General features: G+C 39.3%; 1 long non-coding RNA gene across 1 annotated transcript in view; it reads left to right on the top strand.

Annotated features, from left to right (window-relative positions):
• LOC104910302 overlaps positions 1-21841 on the top strand; it is a 24636-nt gene extending 2795 nt beyond the window's left edge. The window contains exons 2-4 of the long non-coding RNA XR_004159384.1: positions 13556-13801; positions 15237-15373; positions 21666-21841. This is a non-coding gene — a long non-coding RNA (uncharacterized LOC104910302). The remainder of the gene's footprint in view (positions 1-13555; positions 13802-15236; positions 15374-21665) is intronic.
• Positions 21842-22162: the final 321 nt, after the last annotated feature.

The following is a 22162-nucleotide window of genomic DNA, read 5'->3' as shown; positions in this document are numbered from 1 at the left end:
ATATATATTAAAAAAAAAAACACACCAAAAAACAAAAAACCCACACAGATGCAAATTTCAGCAATCGCAAAGTCTCGTACTTTCATGCCTTTGGAAAGGCGTACAGTGTCCTTCATCAGAAAGGTGTCGTCTCAGCTGTTTGTGTCAGAGTGTGCAGAAAAAAAAAATCCAGTGTTACCCGTAAAAGTCCATTAGAAACATTCTTTAATGCTTCATGGAACTGCATTTAAAATATTAACAGAGCATGAACGTTTAAACATCTTTTCCTCCTTCATAGACTTCTGCTGTTACTTAATTCTACAAGTAAAAACAAAACAAAACAAACAAACAAAAAACTTTTGTACAGTATTTATATTTTTCTGCCCCCAACTAAAGGCTAAGATATAAAACGAACAGCAAGAATCAACTGTTCTTAAATGTCTGAAGATTCATTCTAAAATTAAAACATGTCTTTCAACTTGTTTATTTTTCCAGATTGATTCATCTCAATCTCTTTATGCCACATAATAAAAAAGTGCATGTATGCAGGTGTATGTACTGCCTAGAAATCAGCAGTCGTCTTTTCTTCATTCTACTTTTATTTCCCAGTGTTAAACATTAAGTAAGTAAGGATAAGAATAACTTGATTTTATGCATTACTGCTATTCCACTAATAATACTGATATTGATGCCTCTCAACATTTATCACCTTTTAACCACATTTTTCTATTTAATAGTTCACAGAGTAGGACCTTATACAAAGGCACAAGGACAAATACATATTGTTAATTTAGTGCTCTCCTGAGTACGCTTTCTGATAGCATTTTTGAATGACCTTTTCTGTTAAATGAAAATCATTCCAGCACAGCATCTTATTTATTATGTCCATAAATTCAGATACCAAAAACTTTTTTTGCATAAAGCTAGTTGTGATTAGAAAAATAGATATTTGGATATGAAAACTAACCTAGTGCTTAGTTATACTATGCAGTATTATACTAGAGTATGCAGTAGTACCATAAAACCGTGGACAATGACATGGACAGGGTTTGTGCTGTACCTGCACACTAGTTACAGGTCAAGATTCTGTGCTGGGAACACTACTGTTCAATGCCTTCATTAAAGATCCAGAGGAGGAGAGCTGCACCATCACCAAGTCTGCAGATGACACCAAGTGGGTGGTGCAGTCAGTATGTTTGGTAGCAGAATTGCCTTTCAGATGGCTCTAGACAGGCTGAAGGCCAGCAGGGACCTCATGATGTTCAGCAAGGAGAAATGTGAGGTCCTGCAGATTAGGCAAGCTAACTCCACGCAGCGATACAGTTGGGAACTGAGCAGCTGGGGAGTATCTCAGCTGAACAGAATCTGGAAGTTCTGCTGAACAGTGGGCTGAATGGGAGCCAGCAGAGGGCCTTGACAAAAAGGAAGACTAATAGCATCATGAACTGTGCTTAACAAAGTATAACAGGAGTATTGCTGTAACCCATTATTTACTCAGCCTGTGTTAGAAAATACCAGAAACACTTTTTCCAGTTTAGGCACTCCCATGACAAGAATGATGTTAATAAAATGGAGTTATCTCAGGGAAGTCCAGTCCAAGTCATGGTCTGGAGTTTGCTCTCTGTGCAGAGGCTGAGGAATTGTGGCTTGTTAAGGTTGGAACAGTTACCAGGGCACCTAGAGGTGGTCCCCCAGTACCTCTGGAGAAGTAATGAAAATGATGGAAAGGTATTGGATGGTGGGAGTATGAGAGCCAATAGGCATAAATTGAAACAAGGCAAATTGACGTGTGATGAAAGGAAAATATTTTTCTTAACAAGCGCAGTCAGGCAATGGAATTGGATGCCCAGGAAAACTACTGTGCAGTCTCCATCTCTGGAGGCTTTCAAGTTCCACCAGAACAAAGCATTAAGCAATGTGATCTTATCACAGCTGATCCTGCTTTGAGCAAGAGACTGGACAAGAGAACTCCTAGGGCCTTTCTAACCTCAAGGATTAAATACTATAATATTTTTAATATTCTTAAGATATAGTCATATTGAACCTTGCATCCATTTCTTTTTGAGAAGCTAGAGGGCATGTCTTAAACTCTTGTTTGAAGTGATTGAAATAGATTAGTATGTACCAGTGTGCAATACCAATAATTTCCAAAATACCAAATGTTTATCAGCACTTTCAGAAATGTTAGTAAACATGAATGTAACTCAGACCATATTTAGATAGGTTTTTCTTCATCAACAAGATGTCCTCAATTCCTTCTTGTATTGTCATTTCCTCATTCCCACTTTACATGTGCCTCATCTCTACTGTGTGAGATCATTTGTTTATTCTCCCAAATAGTAAGCCAACAGTGAGGAAGGCATCCAGCTGAAAAACAGCATGCAAGAGAGGAATAAAAGGGTCTTTAGGAGTTTGTTTCTATCCTGAGTAAGGCTGCAATAAACATTTTGTCTCTGGAGTTTTTAGATCGTGATAGAATGTGTATAAAAATAGTTGCTACTTATGAAAGGTTTAAGGTAAGGATAGTGCTCAGGCAATTTGTCATTAGTGATGTGGATTGACATGTTGAACAAAAAGACTAGCCCTAGAGAGTTAATGTAAATATCAGACTAACAGCTGAAACTGGCACTTTCAAACATAACTCATGGCCCAAATAATTTTATTTCCAGGAGGGTTAGTAGATAAAGCTGACTCATTCTCAAACATGTTTGCTTTGCAGGAGGAGCGATGTATTATCTTGAGATGAATTTGGGAGTACATCTTAAGTTCAGTGTATTTATAAATAACATTGAAAATATGGTGAGCGGTGAAGTATAAAGTTTGCTGATACTACAGAGTTATTCAGTGTAATAGGGAGAGATTAGAGGAGTGCCCATATTAGCCTTTCAGTTTTTGTCAAGAATGTGCTTTTGAAGCAAATTTTATGATCCTCAATTACTGGGCTGTACATGTGATGTCAGGAAGTCTCTGAGTGCACAATCTAGATTGCAGTTTAGGAGAAACTAAGCTGGAAGATGCACTCTGACTACTAATTAGTTTTCTATCCACATGCTCAGGTTAGTTTCAAGTACTCTCTCAGGCATACACCTCAAGATGCATATATATGGATGTTGGATTCACAGCATCATTTGGTTCACTCTTTAATTGTTTAATTCTGAGTTCTTACTGAGCTGTACCGCTTAGTAATGCACATATATTGTAGGAAGAGTTTTGGAGGATTATTACAAGACTGAACAACACAACAAAATTGATGTTCAGTTCAGATAAATACAGATCAATGCACTCAGTGAAGATGGACAGCCACTCCAGTGTAAAATGATGGACTCTCAGCAAGATCTTGAGGATATGTTAGGTCTATGAAAAATCAACTGTGTGGTTCTTGTACCTCAGAATACATAATCAAAGATAGGTAACAATCTTTCTGTACAAAGAGTGGCTGAACAGCCTAGGAAAACAGACATAAAAGATCCATAGCATCCTGACATGGATGACACAGAAAAGAAGGATAGGTGCTGTCTCTTCATTGTCTTAAGAGCTGTCAGTCAACAGATGGTACTAGTAGGAGCCCGGTTCAATACGAAAGGTGCTGATCCTTTACCTATCGAAAGAGCACAGATGTATGTTGTAGGCACGAAGTATTTTTTCTTCTCTTTGTATTTGCTTGTGCCTACTGCTAGGACCAGACATCTAAACTAGTTGTATCCCCAAGCTGACAAAAAAGTAGAAAAATGTAGGTAAAAGTGAAAGGAAATGTGGACCTAAAAAAAATTCCAAGTCACTATGTTTTAACCTTTATTTGTAAAATCAAAATCTCTGTCTTCTCAGCAAGGTCTGCAACAAAAAACAACTGGAGAAAGAATTCTGGTGACTTATTCTACATTTGTCATCTTATTCCATCTTTTTCATCTTAAGCATCCCATGTTTTACTTAAAGTTCTTTATAACTATGTATTGTTGGTTGACTGCTGCAAGTCAGCAAAAGTAAAGGTAATTTTTAAGGCAGTAAACCTTTCTGAGGGATGTTTCCCAGCCTATATTCCAAGTTCAAGAAAGCCTATTGTTAGTAGATGCTTAAATCACTGTATAGGATTTTTCTCACCTTCACTGGAATGCTTTCAGAATATCTTAGTTTGAAAATGATTCACTCTGAGGCTGAAAGGGTGATCTATTTCTTTTCAGTTTGGGTCCCTGAACATAGCTGTTGAGTAATAGTCAGCTTCAAGAATTGCTGTCACTCTTTCAGGCTGAACTTGGAGCTGGAGGAGATCAGAAAACAAGAAAAATCTGTGTAACTTAAAGCAAGACAGAATGACATTTAAAGACAATTTCCCCAGAGCAAAGCCAAGTCCGTTCCTGAGCACTGTTCTGGTTACACTGGTAGGGTTTGACTTGGGGGGACATGTCAGGCAGGAAATGATAAAAGAATATAATTGGAAGATGCAGTTTGCAGGAAGCAAAGAATTGAGCACTTTAGTTGCCATTTAGTGTGTGCTTGCTGGGAACACCAGTTATCTTCTTGTTTCTGTACTGCACTGTTCTTTCTGCTGCTTTCTGCAGTTTTGAATATATGCTTCCTGGCCTTGGAATTAATGTACTAGCTGAGGCATGGCAGCTCTTAAAAGCAGAGCACCTAACACCATTGCTGCAGCACACATAATTCTCCTGGTTCAAACCATCCTAATGGGAGACAACCAAGCTTAATAGAGTTACCCCAGGGAAGAATTAGGCCCATAAAGCCTACCAAGATCTCATGGTCCATCAAACATGGCCTTATAAACCCAAAAGATAAAAATCCACCTATATTTTATCTTCTCTTTTTAAGTCTCATAATGTAAGTAGCTGTCATTTTCCAGCTGCCTATTCAGTTGATTTACGCTAACTATATTGATGACTTTAGTCTTTTGTTCCTGTTGTGTGAGGGAACTGGCCTGAGATGCTTACTGTCTTCTCACTGCTTTAACAACTTCAACACCTTAAGGTATGTGCAAGGGCTTTGCAAGGAGTTTAGCATTCCATTTGCTCCCAGCTGAGTGTCCCTTTTTCAGCAGCTTGAACAGCCCTGGTACTCATTACATAGCTGCAATCAGAAGGATTCAGAGGGATCCTGAGTGGAGAACTTGGGACTCTGGCAGCTGTGAATGAGACCAACAGCAGAGTGAACACTGCAGTGATTGTAGGAGTATTGATTACGGGATCTGCGTGATTCTGCATGATTACTGTGTTCCATTTTGGGCACCTCAATACAGAAAGGACACTGTGGTGCTGGAGCAGGTCCAAAGAAGGGCAACAAGGCTTGTTAAGGGCTTGGAGAATGTGCCCTATGAGGAGTGACTGAAGGAACTGGGGCTGTTTAGCCTGGGGAAGAGGAGGCTGAGGGAGACCTTATTACCCTCTTCAAGTACCTGAAAGGTGACTGCAGTAGAGCAGAGCTGGTCTTTTCTCACTGCTGACAGGTGACAGGAGCGGGGGAAATGGCGTCAAGTTGCACCAGGGGAAGTTTAGGTTGGATATCAGGAAACACTTCTTTACAGAAAGTGTTGTTAAGCACTGGAATATGCTCCCTAGGGAGGTGGTTGAGTCACCATCCCTGGATATGTCTAAAAACTGTTTGGATGTGATGCTCAGGGACCAGTGGTCCATGGTGCGGTGAGTTGTTAGGGTAGTCTGGTTAGGTTGTAGGTGGACTTGATAGTCTTTAAGATCTTTTCCAAACTGAGCAATTCTATGATTATTTGATTCTATGATTCTGTACTGGGCTTATGTGATAAGACTTTAATAGTGGGGGGCTGCAGGAGTGCCCTCTTTGAGCAGAGCCCAGCAGCCCACAGTGGGGCAGGAGGGCTGGGGGACCTGATGTACATGGGGCTCTGCATTGGAGCAGTTCCTGAAGCGTGGGCCCTGTGGTACAGACCTGTGTTGGAGCAGTGCTTGGAGAGCTGAGGCCCGTAGGAAGCTGTCGTGGAATCAGTTCGGGAAGAACCCCATGCTGAAGCGGGGGAAGGAAGTAATCATGAAGGAGCAGCAGAATTCAAGCATTATGGGCTGACCTCAGTCCTCATTCCTCTGTACTGTTTGGTGGGAAGAGATAGAGGAGGGTGGATGGGGAGAAGGTAGTTTTGGGTTCCTTTTAGTTCTCACTGCTCTAGACCTTCATCGTAGGCAATAAAATATTAATTCCCCTATGCTGAGTTTGTTTTGCCCTTAACTGTAATTGGTGAGTGATCTACCTGTCTTTATCTTCACTCTTGAGATGTTTTTCATCATGTTTTCTCTTCCTGTCCTTTTGAGGATGAGGATTAAGAGAGTGGTGTAGTGGAGCTTAGCTGCCTGTCATTGTGAAACTACTACATATGCTAGACTAAGAATTTTATAACTGTTAAGAGATGATAATTTGTACCTGTTGAAATGGAAGTTAAAGGAAGCAAGCTTAGAATCTCAGTCTTACTCAACTTTAAAGCAATAATTTTGAAAAATCCGCTACTGACATTTTTTTCTGAAGTGACTATGAATTTTATGGGCGTATTGTTGCTTTTATGTGATCTTCTTAATTAAATTCTTCTTCAGGTCTTGTGGCATACTAAAATCCTCAAAAATGTTCACATTATAAAATGTAAAAAATGCACATATGCATGCACAAACCAAAATGGAAATTCGGAAGTTCTAGTATGCAGAGTACTAGTATGGGTATCTGTGATGCTCTGAGGAGTACGAAGATGGCAATAGCTCTATATTGGTTCATTTCAATAGTAAGTAAATATCTAACCATCACTGTAGAGAGTTAGCTGGACCTTTATTCAGTCCTGCAATGACTTCAGTGAGAGCCTGCACTTGTGTGAAAGCTAAAAGCTTGGGAACATAATTTATAGCAGGAGGTAACCTGGGGTCTGACTAATCCTCTCCTTCCCTTTTCACATCTGCTCTGTAAATTCTAATAGTCAATAAATCACTTAACTACTAGATATGACTTGAAACTGTAGTGTGTCCCCACATCAAGGGCACTGGAGCAGCCTGCTTTTTCAGTGCTCAGAGAAATCTGCAGAGAAATAGAGGCCTGATAAAAGTTGCAGCGGGCTCTGAGATCATGGTCATGGCTAAGCAATGGTCAGTAGCTCCCATGGGATGGGTCAGTCCTGGCCAGGCTGTCCTGCAGGGCATTTGTGCATGCCTCCCCTCTGCCTCAGAGGGACTGAGCTGCTCTCATCTCTACACTCTGAGAGCTGGCCCCAAAATTATCCTCCAAGCAGGATGCTCTCAAGGCTCTAAAAATAGTATGGTCTGTTCTCATGGTCTTGAGGAGGTAGTTTGCTTCAGCAGACACAAACTTGTATATTGTATTAGCACTCATATGAATTGCTCTTCTGATGTATTGGGGTACACAGATGCAAAGATTGTCTGAATGCATGATCTAACACAAAAACTTCTGCTCAGTTTTCTGCTGGAAAATGGCGCCTAAGGAAAACATCTAAGTATGTAAAACCAGTCTTTTAGTTAAGGTTGTTAACAACTCCAAATTGATATCTGTCTACATAGCTGTATGAATTTATGGCAAGAATGTGTGGTACCATTATGATAAATGAATATTGATGTCTGTAGTATATAGAGACAAATTGAGCTCTAATGATTTCCTAATAAAGTAATTTGTTCATAGATCACAAGGGGATACAAGCAAGAAATTTTTAATGGCAAGGCCACGGTAATTATTTTTCAGCATCTAATTACACCTATATAACTAATTTGGACTACATTTGCTGAACTAAATGACAATATAGAATGCCCCACGAAGGTTCACATTTGTCATCAAAAGCCAGTTCCTGGACTTTGACAAGAGGGCAGGGCAGCTCCTGAGAGGTAATTTAATATAATTAGGAGGCTATTATGTTTACTATCTGCACATTGTTCTTGCTTTATATTAAATCCGACAACTGAAGAAGGTAAAGGAACATTTTTCCCAAAATTAGCCTTGTCATCTTAGATCACACTTTGCCTGCAGTTTATTCTTTTCCCGTCTCATTGGAGCTAATGAGAAGGAAGAAGCCTGTGCAGAAGTCACAATAACAGTATGCGCTTTGTGTTGTGGGATATCCAAAGCGAGTTGTGTATGTTTGTTGAGACACACATGGAAGGGCCAGTCTGGTGTATTTGAACACATAGATTTATATTTTCAGTACACCCTGCATGCTTCACAGAAAACTTAAAGAGATTACAAATTTGTGCTGTGTTTCAGTTGATAGGCTCCTGAACAACAGACTATTTCTGTAAGTTTGCTTACACAAAGGAATCCAACCTCTGTTTCATAAGAACAAGCAACTTAAGCGCAGCTTTTTAATTCTTTATGTGCGGTTTCTTTTGCTGCCTGTGTATTTCACACACTCCCATGGAGATATTTTTGGTCTGTGAAGGAGTGTATATACCTTCTAGAGAAGGGAAAAGCCATTGTGCTCATGCAGTTTGAGCAATATTGAGTTTGTCTACTTTCTTCTCCAACCTGGAACATCAGATTGACAACGTTAACAACTTTTTTGTTCTTCTTTACTGCATTGCTTTGAGAGAAGAGAGCACTGAAGGAGAAAGCAGATATGATGCAAAGTGGGAGAGAATAGAATGTTTCTTTGGAGTAGAACTTTTCAAGGCAAGGTGAACAGCAGAAAATGAGAAATTCAAGATGAGTAAATGGCATTCAGCAAAGGGATTTTCAAGAAAAGTTCATGTAGTGTTTCATGATATCTTGGACACATGAGAGTTTCTGGAAGCCAACGCAGCAAGATTCCCAGGGGCCAAGTAAGAACGTTGACAAAGGAAATAAAAAGAGTGACGTCTTGTGGGAATTTATTTAAATGAAAAGATTTCTTCAGTAAAATATCTGCTTGTTGTGTTCTTCCTTCTACTCTTTAGGGATCTATTCCCCACAAGGCTTGCTGGTCCTTTTTTCCTAAGCAGATCTCCTCTGTGTAGGAACAGATCCAGGCTCCTGCTGTAAAAGGAAGCACTTGGTATTTTCCTCCAGGGATGATGTCCTGCTGTTGAAGGTCTGCAAGTCTTCTCTATGCTGCTGCTTTTCCTCTGAGAATCACATTGCAGCTGCTGGCAAGGAGAAAAACAGGGTGTTTTTCTTGTGCAGTTCAACCAGTCCTTTTGGTGAGTGGGTGAACAGTCCAGCTTGGTTTGGCTGGGGGCTTTTTCACTTTCCACATTCTGCTGGGAACTGGTCCCACACTGCACCTTGTTGCAGGTATAGAGCAGATCTTCCTCCCAGTATTTTGCATCTCTCTCTCTTTCTTCTCTTCTCACAAACACTGGCTCATTTCTTCATTCCAGGCTGCACAATAACTTTCAAGGTAGTTCCTGAGCTGCTCCTTGTTCATGATGGAATTTAGCTCCATCTCCCAGTCTTGCTTCCAAAAATTACCTTCATGAAGATTATCCAAAGAAATACAGTCAGCATTGTGAATCAAGAATCTGATTTCTAATTTACCTAGATTTTTAAATCCCTTCTTTCTATTACTCAGTTCAGCATAATAAGTATGGTGTATTAACAATGAAGGATTATATGAGCTACATATTAGAAGGAAAGGCTTTTGTACTCCCTATACAACGGGTGTTGCAATGCTGTATAAAGGACATTGTCACCCTGTGACACATTTTATCCTGTAATCTATTAAGAAGAGTATGAAAATACATTATTTGCTTTTCCAGTCGCAGTCATATAAATTAAAGATGCCTGGAAGCAGCTTACATTCATATCTAGCAGCTGTGAAAAATGATCTGATTTTGATTGCAAACAGTATAACAATCTCCATTGTGGCATAACTCTTCATTTGCTGTCATTCTCTGGCCTCAACTTTTGTCAGCTACAAACACCAGCAACCAGTTTCTCTTTACCACCTTGATTCTATCCACAAAATCAGAACATAGACAACTAATAGAAATTCTGCTTTGATTTCCTATATTCTCAGTAGTTTTGGATCTGCTCATTTAAAAGGGATGTGGAACTGACAGCCCTTACTATTAATATTTCCTTAAATGCACGAATGATGTCATTCCTGTCTTCAGTGACACACTTCACAGTCCTTATTTTCAGTGTGACTAGATACATAGTCATGTGACAAGTCTGATGGTTTTTTTTAAGTGAGGTGACCATCTTAGCAAGTGAGATAAAAAGAATTCTTTCTTTCCCTCAGGTTAATTGGGCTGTCTGCTCAGGTTTTTGTTTTAATAGTTTTTGCATGTGGGTTTTTTTGTTGTTGTTGTTGTGTTTGTTTTGTGTGAATAGCAGGAATAAACTTCCCTATGTCTTAAAATTCTCCAGTTGAATAGGTTTAAATCTATGACATCTTATTGATATGAAATCTGAATAACCATAGGAGGCATCTCAAAATTAAAAACAGACGAAGAATCCCAGAATCTATGAGAAGTACTATACTTCAGTCATCGTTAAAATGTTGTGTCAGAGACTACAATATATCTCCCTGTGGGAAGATCTGGATGATTTAGTTTTGCATCTGTTATCAGACTTCTTAAAATTATGGTTTATTTGTCACATAAAATAAGAATTTCCTATTTAATTTTAATTTTGGAAGTGTCTTTGTTGGCTATTTTTGCTCAGTACACCACAGACTCACACTACAAATCATGTTCAGTCTTTCATTCAGGATGCATTCAAGCAATTGCTCCTGCCCTGTCCTGCTCACGAAATTGATGGTACCTGCAATGGCTCTTTTGTTTTATCGCATGGATTTAGTAGCAGACTGGAAGATGGCTGCTCCATGTGATGGCAACTTCCAAAGTATTGACATTTGAATTTATTTCATGTTCGTCATTAGAACTAGGTAGTCTGCGTAGTGGATAACTTAAATACGAGGCTGCAAGGAAAATATGAGCCTGCAGCCAGCCACTTAGTCCTGCAGGTTAAACCATCTTTGCCTCTGGACTAAACCACCTTTTACTACTCATCTTCTCACAGGCTCTCTCTTCCCCTCTGCTCACAGAGGCAGCATCAGGCTAGCAGCCACCGTTTTCTCACTATAGCTGTAGGGTGGCAGAACTGAAACGCATTGTGGGCAGAAATCAGTTAACTCTCCTTCTCTTGAGCCTTTTTCCCTATCACTGACAAACCCTGGGAATGAGCATGCATTGGTGGCTCCCAGGTGTATCTTAAAAGCAGACAAACCAAAAGGCTAAGACACACAGCTCATAGCTCAACCGACATAAATCAGTGTGCACTGATTTACAGCAGCTGGGGATTTGGTTCAGGAAGGCAAGCAGTCATTGATGGCATTGTGGAGGTGAAACTGCAGACTGAGTGAGGCCCGCCACATTTATTTGTACAATTCTGGGATGCAAACACTGCTCTCCTCAGAGAGAAGCATCCTGGTCAGCCAGATGCAAGTGCTGTCTGGAATTCATCAGCATCCGAGAGCTTACAGCCCCATACTTCAATGCTGTAAATCAAAGGTGTGCACATTAATGTTGAAGAACATTGCATGTGTCAATTCATTAGTCAATGGAGTGGGAACGATCAGCGTATCAGTCATGAAGATATATGAAGTCTGCCTCTTAATGATGTTAGCTTGTAGGCAGATTGTGATGGAACCTTTGTGGCCTGATGACTGTGTTTAATATGTGTAATCCATACCTCAATAAATCTGTGGCTGGCAAGAGACAGAGTCACTTTGTTCAGTTTATGGAAAGAAGCACACCAAAGCACTATGGGCAGCATTAACATTTAACAACATTCGTCCCGAATATAGAAACTCTCTTTATTGGAACTAAATTAAGAAATAATAATAATTACCCAATTAAAACTGCTGCTTTTCAGGGCAGTACAGATACACATCAGATTCCATTCATGTTGTAGTCATGTCAATGGCCATAGGATTTGGGTGTTCCACTGCTGTGTGCAGCATTAATCAGCCTGGAGTTCGTCACTGCTTAAGGTGCAGTAGCTCAGAGTGCAGGCAGCGACTGACTTGCATCAAAAATGTCATGCTGACATGCTGCTGAACAGAAAAACAAACAAACAAAAAAAATTGACATATAAATTTAAAACACTGTTCATGCTTGGAATGTATACTAGAAAAAAAAAACTCATCAAAAGGAAAAGAGTGGGCAGCAAATTTACTTATTCGTAACTAACTGTTCTTTAAAATTCTACAAACATTTTCAAGGGCCAGATCTACAAATGCAGTGAATGGACTTTGCCAAGGTAAATGAAACGACACCAGCATGTACCAACAGAGGACATGGCCCTAGTCAGCACTCTCTTTCTGCTATGGTTTGTTGTTGTCACAATACAATGGGAAGCTCTCTTTTACCTTTGCTTCACTCTGTTCCCACATTAAAAAATAATAATAATAAAAAATAAAAAATTGGGAATCTCATTCCAGCATTTAGAGGACATCAGTTTTCAGGAACAGCTCTCTGATAAAGCAGCAGTAGCAGGTGGCAGCAGAGTACCCACCCACACAAGCTATCTTCAGGGACTGGAGAGCCAAACTAATTACACTGCATCTAGGACAGCAGCAGCACATGGAGGAGTTAGACCGGATGGGAAAATGAATTGTGAGCATTCTTTTATTCTCTGCATCATAAATGGTGAACCATGGCTCTGCTTTGCAATCAAACAGCAGTGAAATAACTGGAATATTTGGGTCTTCGAATGAACGGTCCATTAAGACTGACAGAGGAAACCATACACTTCAGAGAACACGTAAATTTCTTGTAGTTTCAGGAAACTGCATGGCATTTGGTTCACATTTACAAGAATTTTTCACATACTTACAGATGAGAGGGTTTTTTTGTTTTTTTTTGCTTTTTTTTTAATAAACAAAGATGAAAGCAGACAGGCCACCAGAACAACTGGTGCCCTACCAAGTACTGGCTTAATCCTGCCTCAGGACACGCATTGATCCTGAGAGATTATTTTTTGGATGAACTGCAGAAGATGTTGAAATATTTCTGTGAATATGAGGTAAGCAGTCACTGAACTTCACAGCATACACAAACTGCAGATAAAGGTACAGGGACTTAGCTGACAGCACTGAAACAAGCTTATCAGCTTCTGAAGGTTTTAGCTGTGATTTTAAATACTGCCATGTGTGTGACATGGAACTGTACCGTAAAGTCTGGATAAGAAACTCAGTAAGAAAACATGTTTATAGAACAGCGTGGGTTTTCTTTTTAAATTAATCTTATGTGTCTTATATGACTTTGAAATACAATTATTTTTCACATATATGTTTATATATTATTCATGACAGAGAAAAATGAAACCCCAAACTTCTCAAATGTCTAGCAGCATGAGGAGAAAGCTAATTTCCACCTAGAAAAAAAAAATACCTGCTGCTTTCAATATTTTTGCCTGGCAGTTGCAGTCTATGATGCTTATCTTTCATTTCCTGCTCTAAGCTGCTGGCCGGATTATGTCCATCCAGCATTTGACACATTTCTCCTTACAAGTATCTACCTTTATTTAGGTGGCATTATTCCTTTAAACCATATGTATCTCAGTGTGACGAATTAAGTTTGCAGCTGAATTTATGTCTACTTTGTGTCACAGCAGTCTTTCTCATCCCTTACAGAGAAGGGTGCCTCCCCCTGATTTTACGTGCATTCCTCAAGGTGAGCTGGATAGAAAGCAGCTGATCAGAGGTTGGAGGACTTCATGCAGCTGACATTCATTTGGAGCTGGACAAGGAGGCTTCATTCTCACAAAACACTGACGTATATACAAAGAAGAGTCTCATACCTACCATTTTGAGAAGAGAAAGAAAGGCAGTAAGCTTAAACTGAAATCTTCCTTACTTAGTTTCCATGCAGAAATGAAGGTAATCATTTGCTTAGGCTTATCTGTCATTTTCTAAATCTTTATCGTGACACCACTACTGTTTGAAGCAGATATTTCTCTGTAAAATCCCTGCCATTTTATATCATAAGAACACAGCCATTCTAAGTCAGAGCAAAAACTGATCTACACCACCATCCTGGTGTGACAGAGCTGGATACTAAAAAAAAAAAAAGTTTTAGAGCATACAGTAATGCTTATTACCTCAATCTCCAGTGATTTGCAGCTCAGAGACTTCCTTGATCACTGTTTTATGCTTGTATTTAATGCTTGTTGGTCAAGAGTTTTTTACCTCCTGACTTTATTTAGTCTAGGCATGGCAGCACTGTGTTTGGCATGCTGACCATACCATGGCAATGAGTTCCATAGCTCGATGTGTCTTCTTTCTTTTGAACCTGAAATGGGCTGTTTCATTTATTTGCTTGTTTAGTGCTTCCACTCACTGTTTTCAGAGTACTCCAGATAAATGTATCAGTGAAGCTTTTTGGCAAAGACAGTGAAGTACCTCATGGAAAGTCTCAAGGACGCAGAAGGTTTGAGTACAGGGAAGATGAACCAAGGGCTCTCATAAGGCAGGGTATTCCCATGTAATAAGTATTGCAGTTGAGGAACGAAGACCTCGCACAGAATAACAGAGGGACCAAACCCCATGAATTCCATGTCTGCACCAAGTATTCAAGTGTAGTGAATGCTGGGGGGAAGGAATTTGTCCAGGGCTGTAACAAATGGGGACAGCATTTGGAAGACTTCCAAGAGAAATGCAAGTACAGGATAATGTATACTTATTTAAGATGTACTCCCAGTCCAGGTTTTGGGCAAACCTCTTTTTGCTGCAGGTGCATGATTGGTGATCAGAAAGTTAATGCAGCAAAGCACCTCTTATTATCTTTGGCTCTCTTATTCTAACTGGCTGTCATTCAGAGAATAGGAAGCTTAACACTGCATGGAGAATTGTCCTCTCCACCTGTCAGTGATTAATTTCACACATTCAGTCACTAGGGACTCTGTAAGAGATTCTGGTTATTTTTCTATCCTGTCTCAAATTAGAACTTACCGTCTGTATTTTGTATTCACTTCCAAATTAATGCTCATAGTTTGGGGAAGATAAAAGCTTTATTACTTTTCTACTGTTTTAATAACACTTTGGAACCAAAGATATTTACATTTATCGTGTTTGAAGCAAACAATTTATAGATTTAATTTTTTCATACATGTTATTAATCATATTAACACAAATAATCTTCAAGCAAGGTACATAGTTTTTCTATAATGCCTAAAGGAGAGGAAAAAAAAAAAAGCATAGATTTTTTATATCCTCTCCCCATTGGTGGTATAAGCATGAATTCCTTGTTCTTTTGACTGGCCAACCAAGGTAGGACTAAGGATTAAACCAATGAAGTTTCTTCTTTCGCCCACAGTACATGCTGGACAACACTTCATAACAACATTTTCTCTGACAAATCTTAGAGTGAGAAGAACATCTTTGTCAACCTTGGTACAACTGAGATCCTCAGGAAACTCAGTTCTGAGAAAACAGGAGGTCTCCAAACTGCAGGTAAACAAATTTTTTTTAATGTTGCTTCCAAGTCCTCCTATTCAAGTTTCCTATGTTGATCAGAGGCTTTATTGTAATTTGTTTTCTAAAAGGATTTGTAAAAGAGCAAGATATCTGGGAATAAGGGTAAGAAGAGAAACATGGCTGAGATCCAAAATGAAAAGTACAATGTTATTGGTGAGAAAGTAGCCAGAAAGGAAGAACAAGAAGTAATTCACTGTCTAATTGAGATAATTAGACAGTATTTAAGTGAGAGAAGGAGAGAACAGGAATTTGAATGGGAAAACTGGTGGGGAATCTTGCATCTAAAAGATATGAGGAAGGAGAAATGAAGGTGATAAGGTGTTATGGACCCAGTACACTGAAAGTGGATTTATTGGTGTAGTAGCAGGGACTTGAATGAATAAAGCATTGAAGAGAAATGAAAAGGGGAATAGGGCAGAAAAGGACAGAGAATAGTCTTTAAATAAGAGAAAGTCTGCCTTTGAAGTAATAGGGAAGAGAAGCAAGGAAACAAAAATTGAGGAAAGGCTGCTGGAAAATGTAGAAATTCAGAGACACTGGCATTTTACCCAGAGCCTGAGTTTGATAAGAATGGGGATGATACATAAAGCTTTGGCCACGTAAAAGCCAAAACCCCATAAATGTTTAAGGATCAGCACCCTAAAAGAAAGAGCTTAACTCAGTGTGCCACAGGCACTGCTCTAGAGAAGAGAGTAACTAATAACTTAAATATCTCTCCATAGTATGTGTAAAAAACATTATTCTATCATGGGGAATTTCCATCTGAGCATCTTGTACTGCTAGTCTCATGCTGCCCATAATAAAATGTCCTTGGAATTTTTAAATGTTACAGATGACAGTTTCTTAAATCAAATTGTGCTGTACCCAGCTCTGGGGACTTCTACATTAGACTATATCTTGACAGACAAAGAGGGATTCATTAGTAGACCAAGTTTGGAGGTAACTTCAAAGCAAAGTGTTTACTAACATCTTAACATTTATTACAGGAAAATAAAATAAATTTTGTACTGGTAATATAGTTCATAAACGTGAATATTAACTGGGAAGATTCAAGAACATTATAGAAAAAACACAGTTTTATAAATAAGGAAGGAAAATGCTGAAGCATGACGGGAAGGGGGAAAGAAAAGAATACAGTGCTAAATTTCTCTTTTCTATTTATGTAGTATCATGTATATATCAGAAATGGAGTATTATAGAAAACTGGAAGTTCAGATGACAAAATTGTAGCGGATGATTTATTTTAAAGAAAGACTGATTGGGGAATTGTCTTTGGAGGACACAATGCTCTTTGCTCTCCAGCAAAAAGCACAGCAAGATCTAGTCGATGTAAGTGGGATTAGAAAACACTCTCCCAGTTATTGTGAGTCAATTTACCGATGTTTTTCTTGTGAATTCTATATTAATGGAAGGATTAAAAATTAAATATGGATCTTTTTTCTAAAAAAATCCACTCTGAATACAGGCATATTTCATGGTTGTAAGTGTTTGGTGTAGCAAAGGTCATATTAGATGCACATAGAGGTTCCTTTTGAATTGCAATTGGTACAAAATTCTTACAAATGGAAGCTCTGTGACAAAAGAGGAAGCAGAGGAAGACATCACTCCTCCTTTACAGTGAATAGATTTTGTTTAGCCAAAGGGTTGGCAGAATGGAAAGGGATGGAGTTTGAGGTTAAGGAAAAATAAATATAATTTGAAGAAGGGAGAAAAAAGAGAGGAGATAAGCATAGAGAGAGGCTAACTTTCTGAGTTTGCATGGTTGATAAGACTGTGAAGTTCATGACTGAATATAGAAAAGGAAATCTTAATAAAGCCAGTGTTTGTTACTGAACCCCAAAATGCAATTGGGACAACTGATATTCAAGCGAGACCGAATGTGACTCTGGGCAGTCTGGTTTAGTGGCTGTCAACCTCCACATAGCAGGGGGGTTGAAAATAGATGATCTTTGAGGTCCTTTTGAACCCAGGCCATTCTATGATTCTATGATATTCTGGTAGCTCAGACAAGATGCCTAGCAGAGGACTGCAAGCTGAAAGTTGACAGAAAGAAGTTTGACAGTTTCTACACTTATGGGCCAAGCGTGGTATTTAAACAGGTGTTAAGTAGAGTTGATTGACCTCCTGAAAGTAATGGGAGAAGGAGACTGTACCCTGAGAGCTCAAGCAGAGCCAGTAGAGCTGTGTGCTTGCTGGAGCAGTGGTCCTTGGAGAAGAGGGAATATGGACAGAGAGGAAATGTGATTCTCTCTGCACTGGATTAGACTGTGCTAGAAATATGTTGGAGAGAATGGCAAGATGAAAGATGGATGTACAGTTTGAAAACGTTATTTATAGGGCAACCTGTCTAAGGCTGATGGGAAACAGCTAGAATGTTAGTCAAGATCAAGTGAAAGTGAGTCCTTATGATAAGGTGAAGGGGGTATCAGTTCCCTGAGGGAACAGGGGCTATGGATGTATTTCTCCTAGGTGGAGATTAACAAGGACTTTGGTTTTGAGTTTGAAACTATTGCAAGTGACTGAGAAAAGAAGAGCTAAGAGATTGAGAGGGAGGAAGATTTGTGTCTCAGGCAGGCAGACTGTGAGTACATTTTTACAAATGACACCTGCTCTGTGCAAGAATGACTCAGCGAGGTCACGTTTCAGCCCAGCCCATTTTTAAAAAAAAGCGTAATTTATTTCTATAAAGGGGACATGCTTATCTAGTTTAATTAGGCTAATTACAGGCTTGTGTCAAATATAGGAGTCAAGCATGTTAAGGTGGTTAGAAGGCGTAGGTGTGTAGAGAGGGAAAAGTCCTTGTAAGGAGCATCACTTTTCACTCAGAAGAAAGTGACAGGAATCTGAGTAATACAGAATCTGAAAACCATAATGTTATAGAAATTGTGCATGGCTGGGTACTATGGTGCTCAGTATTGAAGCCTGGCTAAACTGAGCCTCGGATTTTACTTGAATATAAAACATGGGAGAGAATGGATCTTCAGAGAGTTTCATTTCTTTGTATTGTTCCAAGGTCTTTTGGAAATGGGGGACAGTGAAGTAAGGGAATAGAAAGGTTGGTGGTACAGAAACAGGAAGCTAAAAATAAAAGAGATTCAGGGGCAGAAATCACAAAAAAAGAAAAGGTGAAATGAAAGAAAGGAGGCATAATATTGCAGACAAAGACACTGAAAGTCACAAGAAGATGATAAAGCAGAAATCACTGGATTATCTGTGGGCCCTCAAGGATCAGAAGTGCTGGGGAACAAGAAACCCCAAAAAAGAGCCGGTAGGATAGCAGGGTAGGGCAGGGTTTCTCTCTCTCAGTGGTTCCAGGCAGGGAATCTGTCCTTCGTTTGAGAAGGGAGGGGCAGATGCTGGAACAAGTTGAGCGTCTCAAGTACATGACAGGAGTGATTTAAGTCTAGTTTCTATCACCACTGAAAATAACAATTGAACTAAATCCAAGATACTGACCTCTGCAAAGGTATTTACTGCATCCTGATGAAGACTGATAATGTAGCCATAAATACAGCAAGTAGCTGGAAATTCACGGTTGAGAAATATCAAGAACCCCTGAGGCTTTTCCTCTCTCACAGTGGGTAACGTATTTCAGTGAAATGTGAGAACAAAAAGATGATAACCCAGAAAGATTTATCTTTTTACTTGGGCCTTGTGTTGCATACCGAGCTGGGATTCACTTCAGTCAACATTTTCTATGATATAGTGTTTCTTTGTAAAAATAACTTTACCAAAGAGATTCAAATGGAAAATTATGCAATGAATATATCTGTCTTTAAAAAGCAATGGAATAGTTAACTTTCTCATAACGAATGTTATTTTGTGGCTGTCCTGGAGAATGAAATGACAGGAAATTCTTTATCATTTGTATTAAATCATTCTAAAACTAAAACAGTTGGAGGATCAGCCAATGTGAGCATTGTAATCTTGTGAGAAGAACAAATTTTTGTCACGTTTGTCAAACAGGAAAGCTCAGTTATGGTGCAGTCCTGCTTCAAAAAGCAAGGTGGGTTTAAAGCACAAGAGATTTCACCCAAGGAAAACACTGTTTGTGCCCAACGTATTGAAGTGGGATATAAGAGAACTGTAAAAAGACAGCCTCTCCCTTCTGCTTCTTGGAAGACTGAATAAGCAACCACAGTTATTGTCTCCCAGATCCTATAGCACTGCAACCTTCTGTAGCTGCTTGCCAACCATTTAAGCACCGGGACTTTCCTTGAGAAAACAGTTGTCTCAAACAGATTCTTAGCCCTCCCACCTCCCAGTCTCATTCGAATTATATTCTTGCGCTGAAAGGTGTTAATGGCCATAGTAAAGTGGGACTTTGATCTGTGCATAATCAACAGACTTGAAGCAGACGGATGTGCTAATCACACAGGCTGCTGAACCACACAGATGGGTGTGCTAATAACCCAGGCTGTGAGGAAGGATGCAATAAGTTTGTAGTTTTGATAATGAAATAATTGAAGCTCGTGTCTCATATTTTGCAGGGCAAATAAACTAATCTGTTTGTAAGCATGGAGGCTAAGATTTCTGGGGCTAACTATGTGGAAAGTGATGAGGACAGAAGCTGCAACACCTTTTGAAGAACCCACATAGTTTTAAGATGCAGAAATACTGAATAAATGACTCAGCAGGCCTGGAAGTTAACCATACACCCTTTTTATCCCCTAAGTAGCAGAACCTAGCACGGATTCCTCAAAGTGTCCTGAACTGCTACTATTGCTAGTGAATGCACAGTTGAAGCTGTCAAACACCAAAATAGCAACTGTTTGTTTATCTACTTAAATTAGTTATGACACAAATTATACATTTGGGGCAGCTTTCTGTCCTGAAGAAATCAATGAAATATTCTGATTGGGACATTTGATTAAAAGTAATGTAACATACCCATTTCAGGGATAATGTTGAAATATATAAAATAAAACCATGCTTAATTTTTTAATAATTTGTCTTATTAAACTTCTGAATAGGTAGGTGAAGTTTATATGTAACATAACCTTTATGCAGTATGCACCATTGGTGAATCAACACTTCAGTTGAGACTTAAGAAATTGGAATATTTAGACAAAAATAAGCAAGTGCTTACTGCAGTTAATATAAGAGTACTGCTGACAGCACTCTTCTGATTTTGCCACTGCTGAAACAGAACTTCTGCAAGTGATTGAAACAAATTTAAGACAAAGTGGAGAGATGGGATTAGGAAAGATATTCATATTTCAAAACTTCCTTGCCATTGGGGTTTCAATGGAAATTTTCTTTCCACAGACTTAGGCTAATATCTCTTTCTTGTGAAAGACAGAAGGACATGAATGTTGCTGACTGTGTGCATCTCAGTATCGTGAGGACCAGATAAGCTCTTCAAGACAAGTAAACAAATTGTTTTGTGAAGTATGCAGACGTGAGCATTATCATCCTTGAAAGCTGCATTAGATTTTCAAATGTTTCACTTTGTTAGCTATATCAGTGCTTGGCAGTCTGAAAAATTTGTTAGAGAGGATCTCTACATTTGGAAGTGGGAACAAATAGATTGGCAAAATTTTAAATATGAGCATATTCCCTTTGATTAGAAAACTTGGCTAATTCTAAAGGAAGAACAAAGCATAGTATGCCTGCTATATGGAACACATTTAAATGTATAAAATTGATTGAATTTGTAAAAATCCTATTATATATAATAATCCACTATATAAATTTGTAATTTATTTTAAACAATTTTAGTTGCTTGATTTCTGTGCAAAACAACTCTGCTTTTTATATGGAAAATTCATTCACAAAGAAAATACAAAGGAAGGTTGAACAATTCAGAAATAAAGGATTTCTTGCAGATTTTATCCTTGGATAGCTTTATCTCAAATGGCATCATGTCTTTTCTACTCATTTTCATTGCACGCTTATCCAGAATGAGATGACCTGGCTTCTGCTTTTATGCTTTTACTGACAGTCCAGTCCTGCAACATAGATGGACTGCTGGTCTTGGGTAACAAGTATTAGATTGAGACCAGCAGTGGTGGGTCTTTAGAGCACAGTACGAAACACAGTTCTAGTCAGCATTTTGAAGTGTGGGGAGGGAGATGAAGATAGGGGGAAAGGGAGACTTGAGTGTATCTATCTATTTCTGAAATGAAGCAGCTCTTGAGGGTTTTAATCACTGCTATTTGGCTTAATGTGGCTGGTTCTTTAAGTGCTTCTTAAGGTAAAGGAATGGATGATGCTTTATAAGATGAAAAATGCTTTATAAGTGAAAATTGTTTCTTTCCTTCCCCAGATGACCAGAATTGTCTAGAGTGAGCAGAAAACCTCCACTGGATGGAGAGGAGCCTGAGGGCATTCTGCCTGGGTAGGTGTAAGTTGTGAAGGTGGACCCTGGATGGAGATTTAGGGTAGATGTTAGGTGGAAATTGTTTACTCGGGGCAGTGAGGCGCTGGCACAGCTGCCCAGAGAAGTTGTGGTGCCCCATTCCTGGAGGTGCTCAAGGCCAGGCTGGATGGGGCTCTGGGCAGCTGAGCTGCTGGGTGGCAGCCCTGCCCATGGCAGGGAATTGGAACTGGATAGATTTCAAGGTCCCTTCCAACCCAAGCCATTCTGTGGTTCTATGAAGCTGGATGTGATGCGCCCTGTAGAGGTGCAAATAGCACCTTTGAGCTAGCCTTGACATCTCTAATTGTTCTTCAGACTTTCAGTAGCCATTAAATGAGATCATCATTAGCACAGTCCATGATACCCAGCTCTTGTACAGCAGATCAGGCTGCAGCTCAGCCATT

The sequence above is a fragment of the Meleagris gallopavo genome, chromosome 3, assembly GCF_000146605.3.
Source record: "Meleagris gallopavo isolate NT-WF06-2002-E0010 breed Aviagen turkey brand Nicholas breeding stock chromosome 3, Turkey_5.1, whole genome shotgun sequence".
NCBI lineage: Eukaryota > Metazoa > Chordata > Aves > Galliformes > Phasianidae > Meleagris > Meleagris gallopavo.
The sequence above is the reverse complement of the archived record's forward strand: the minus strand, read 5'-3'. Positions and strand labels throughout refer to the sequence as shown.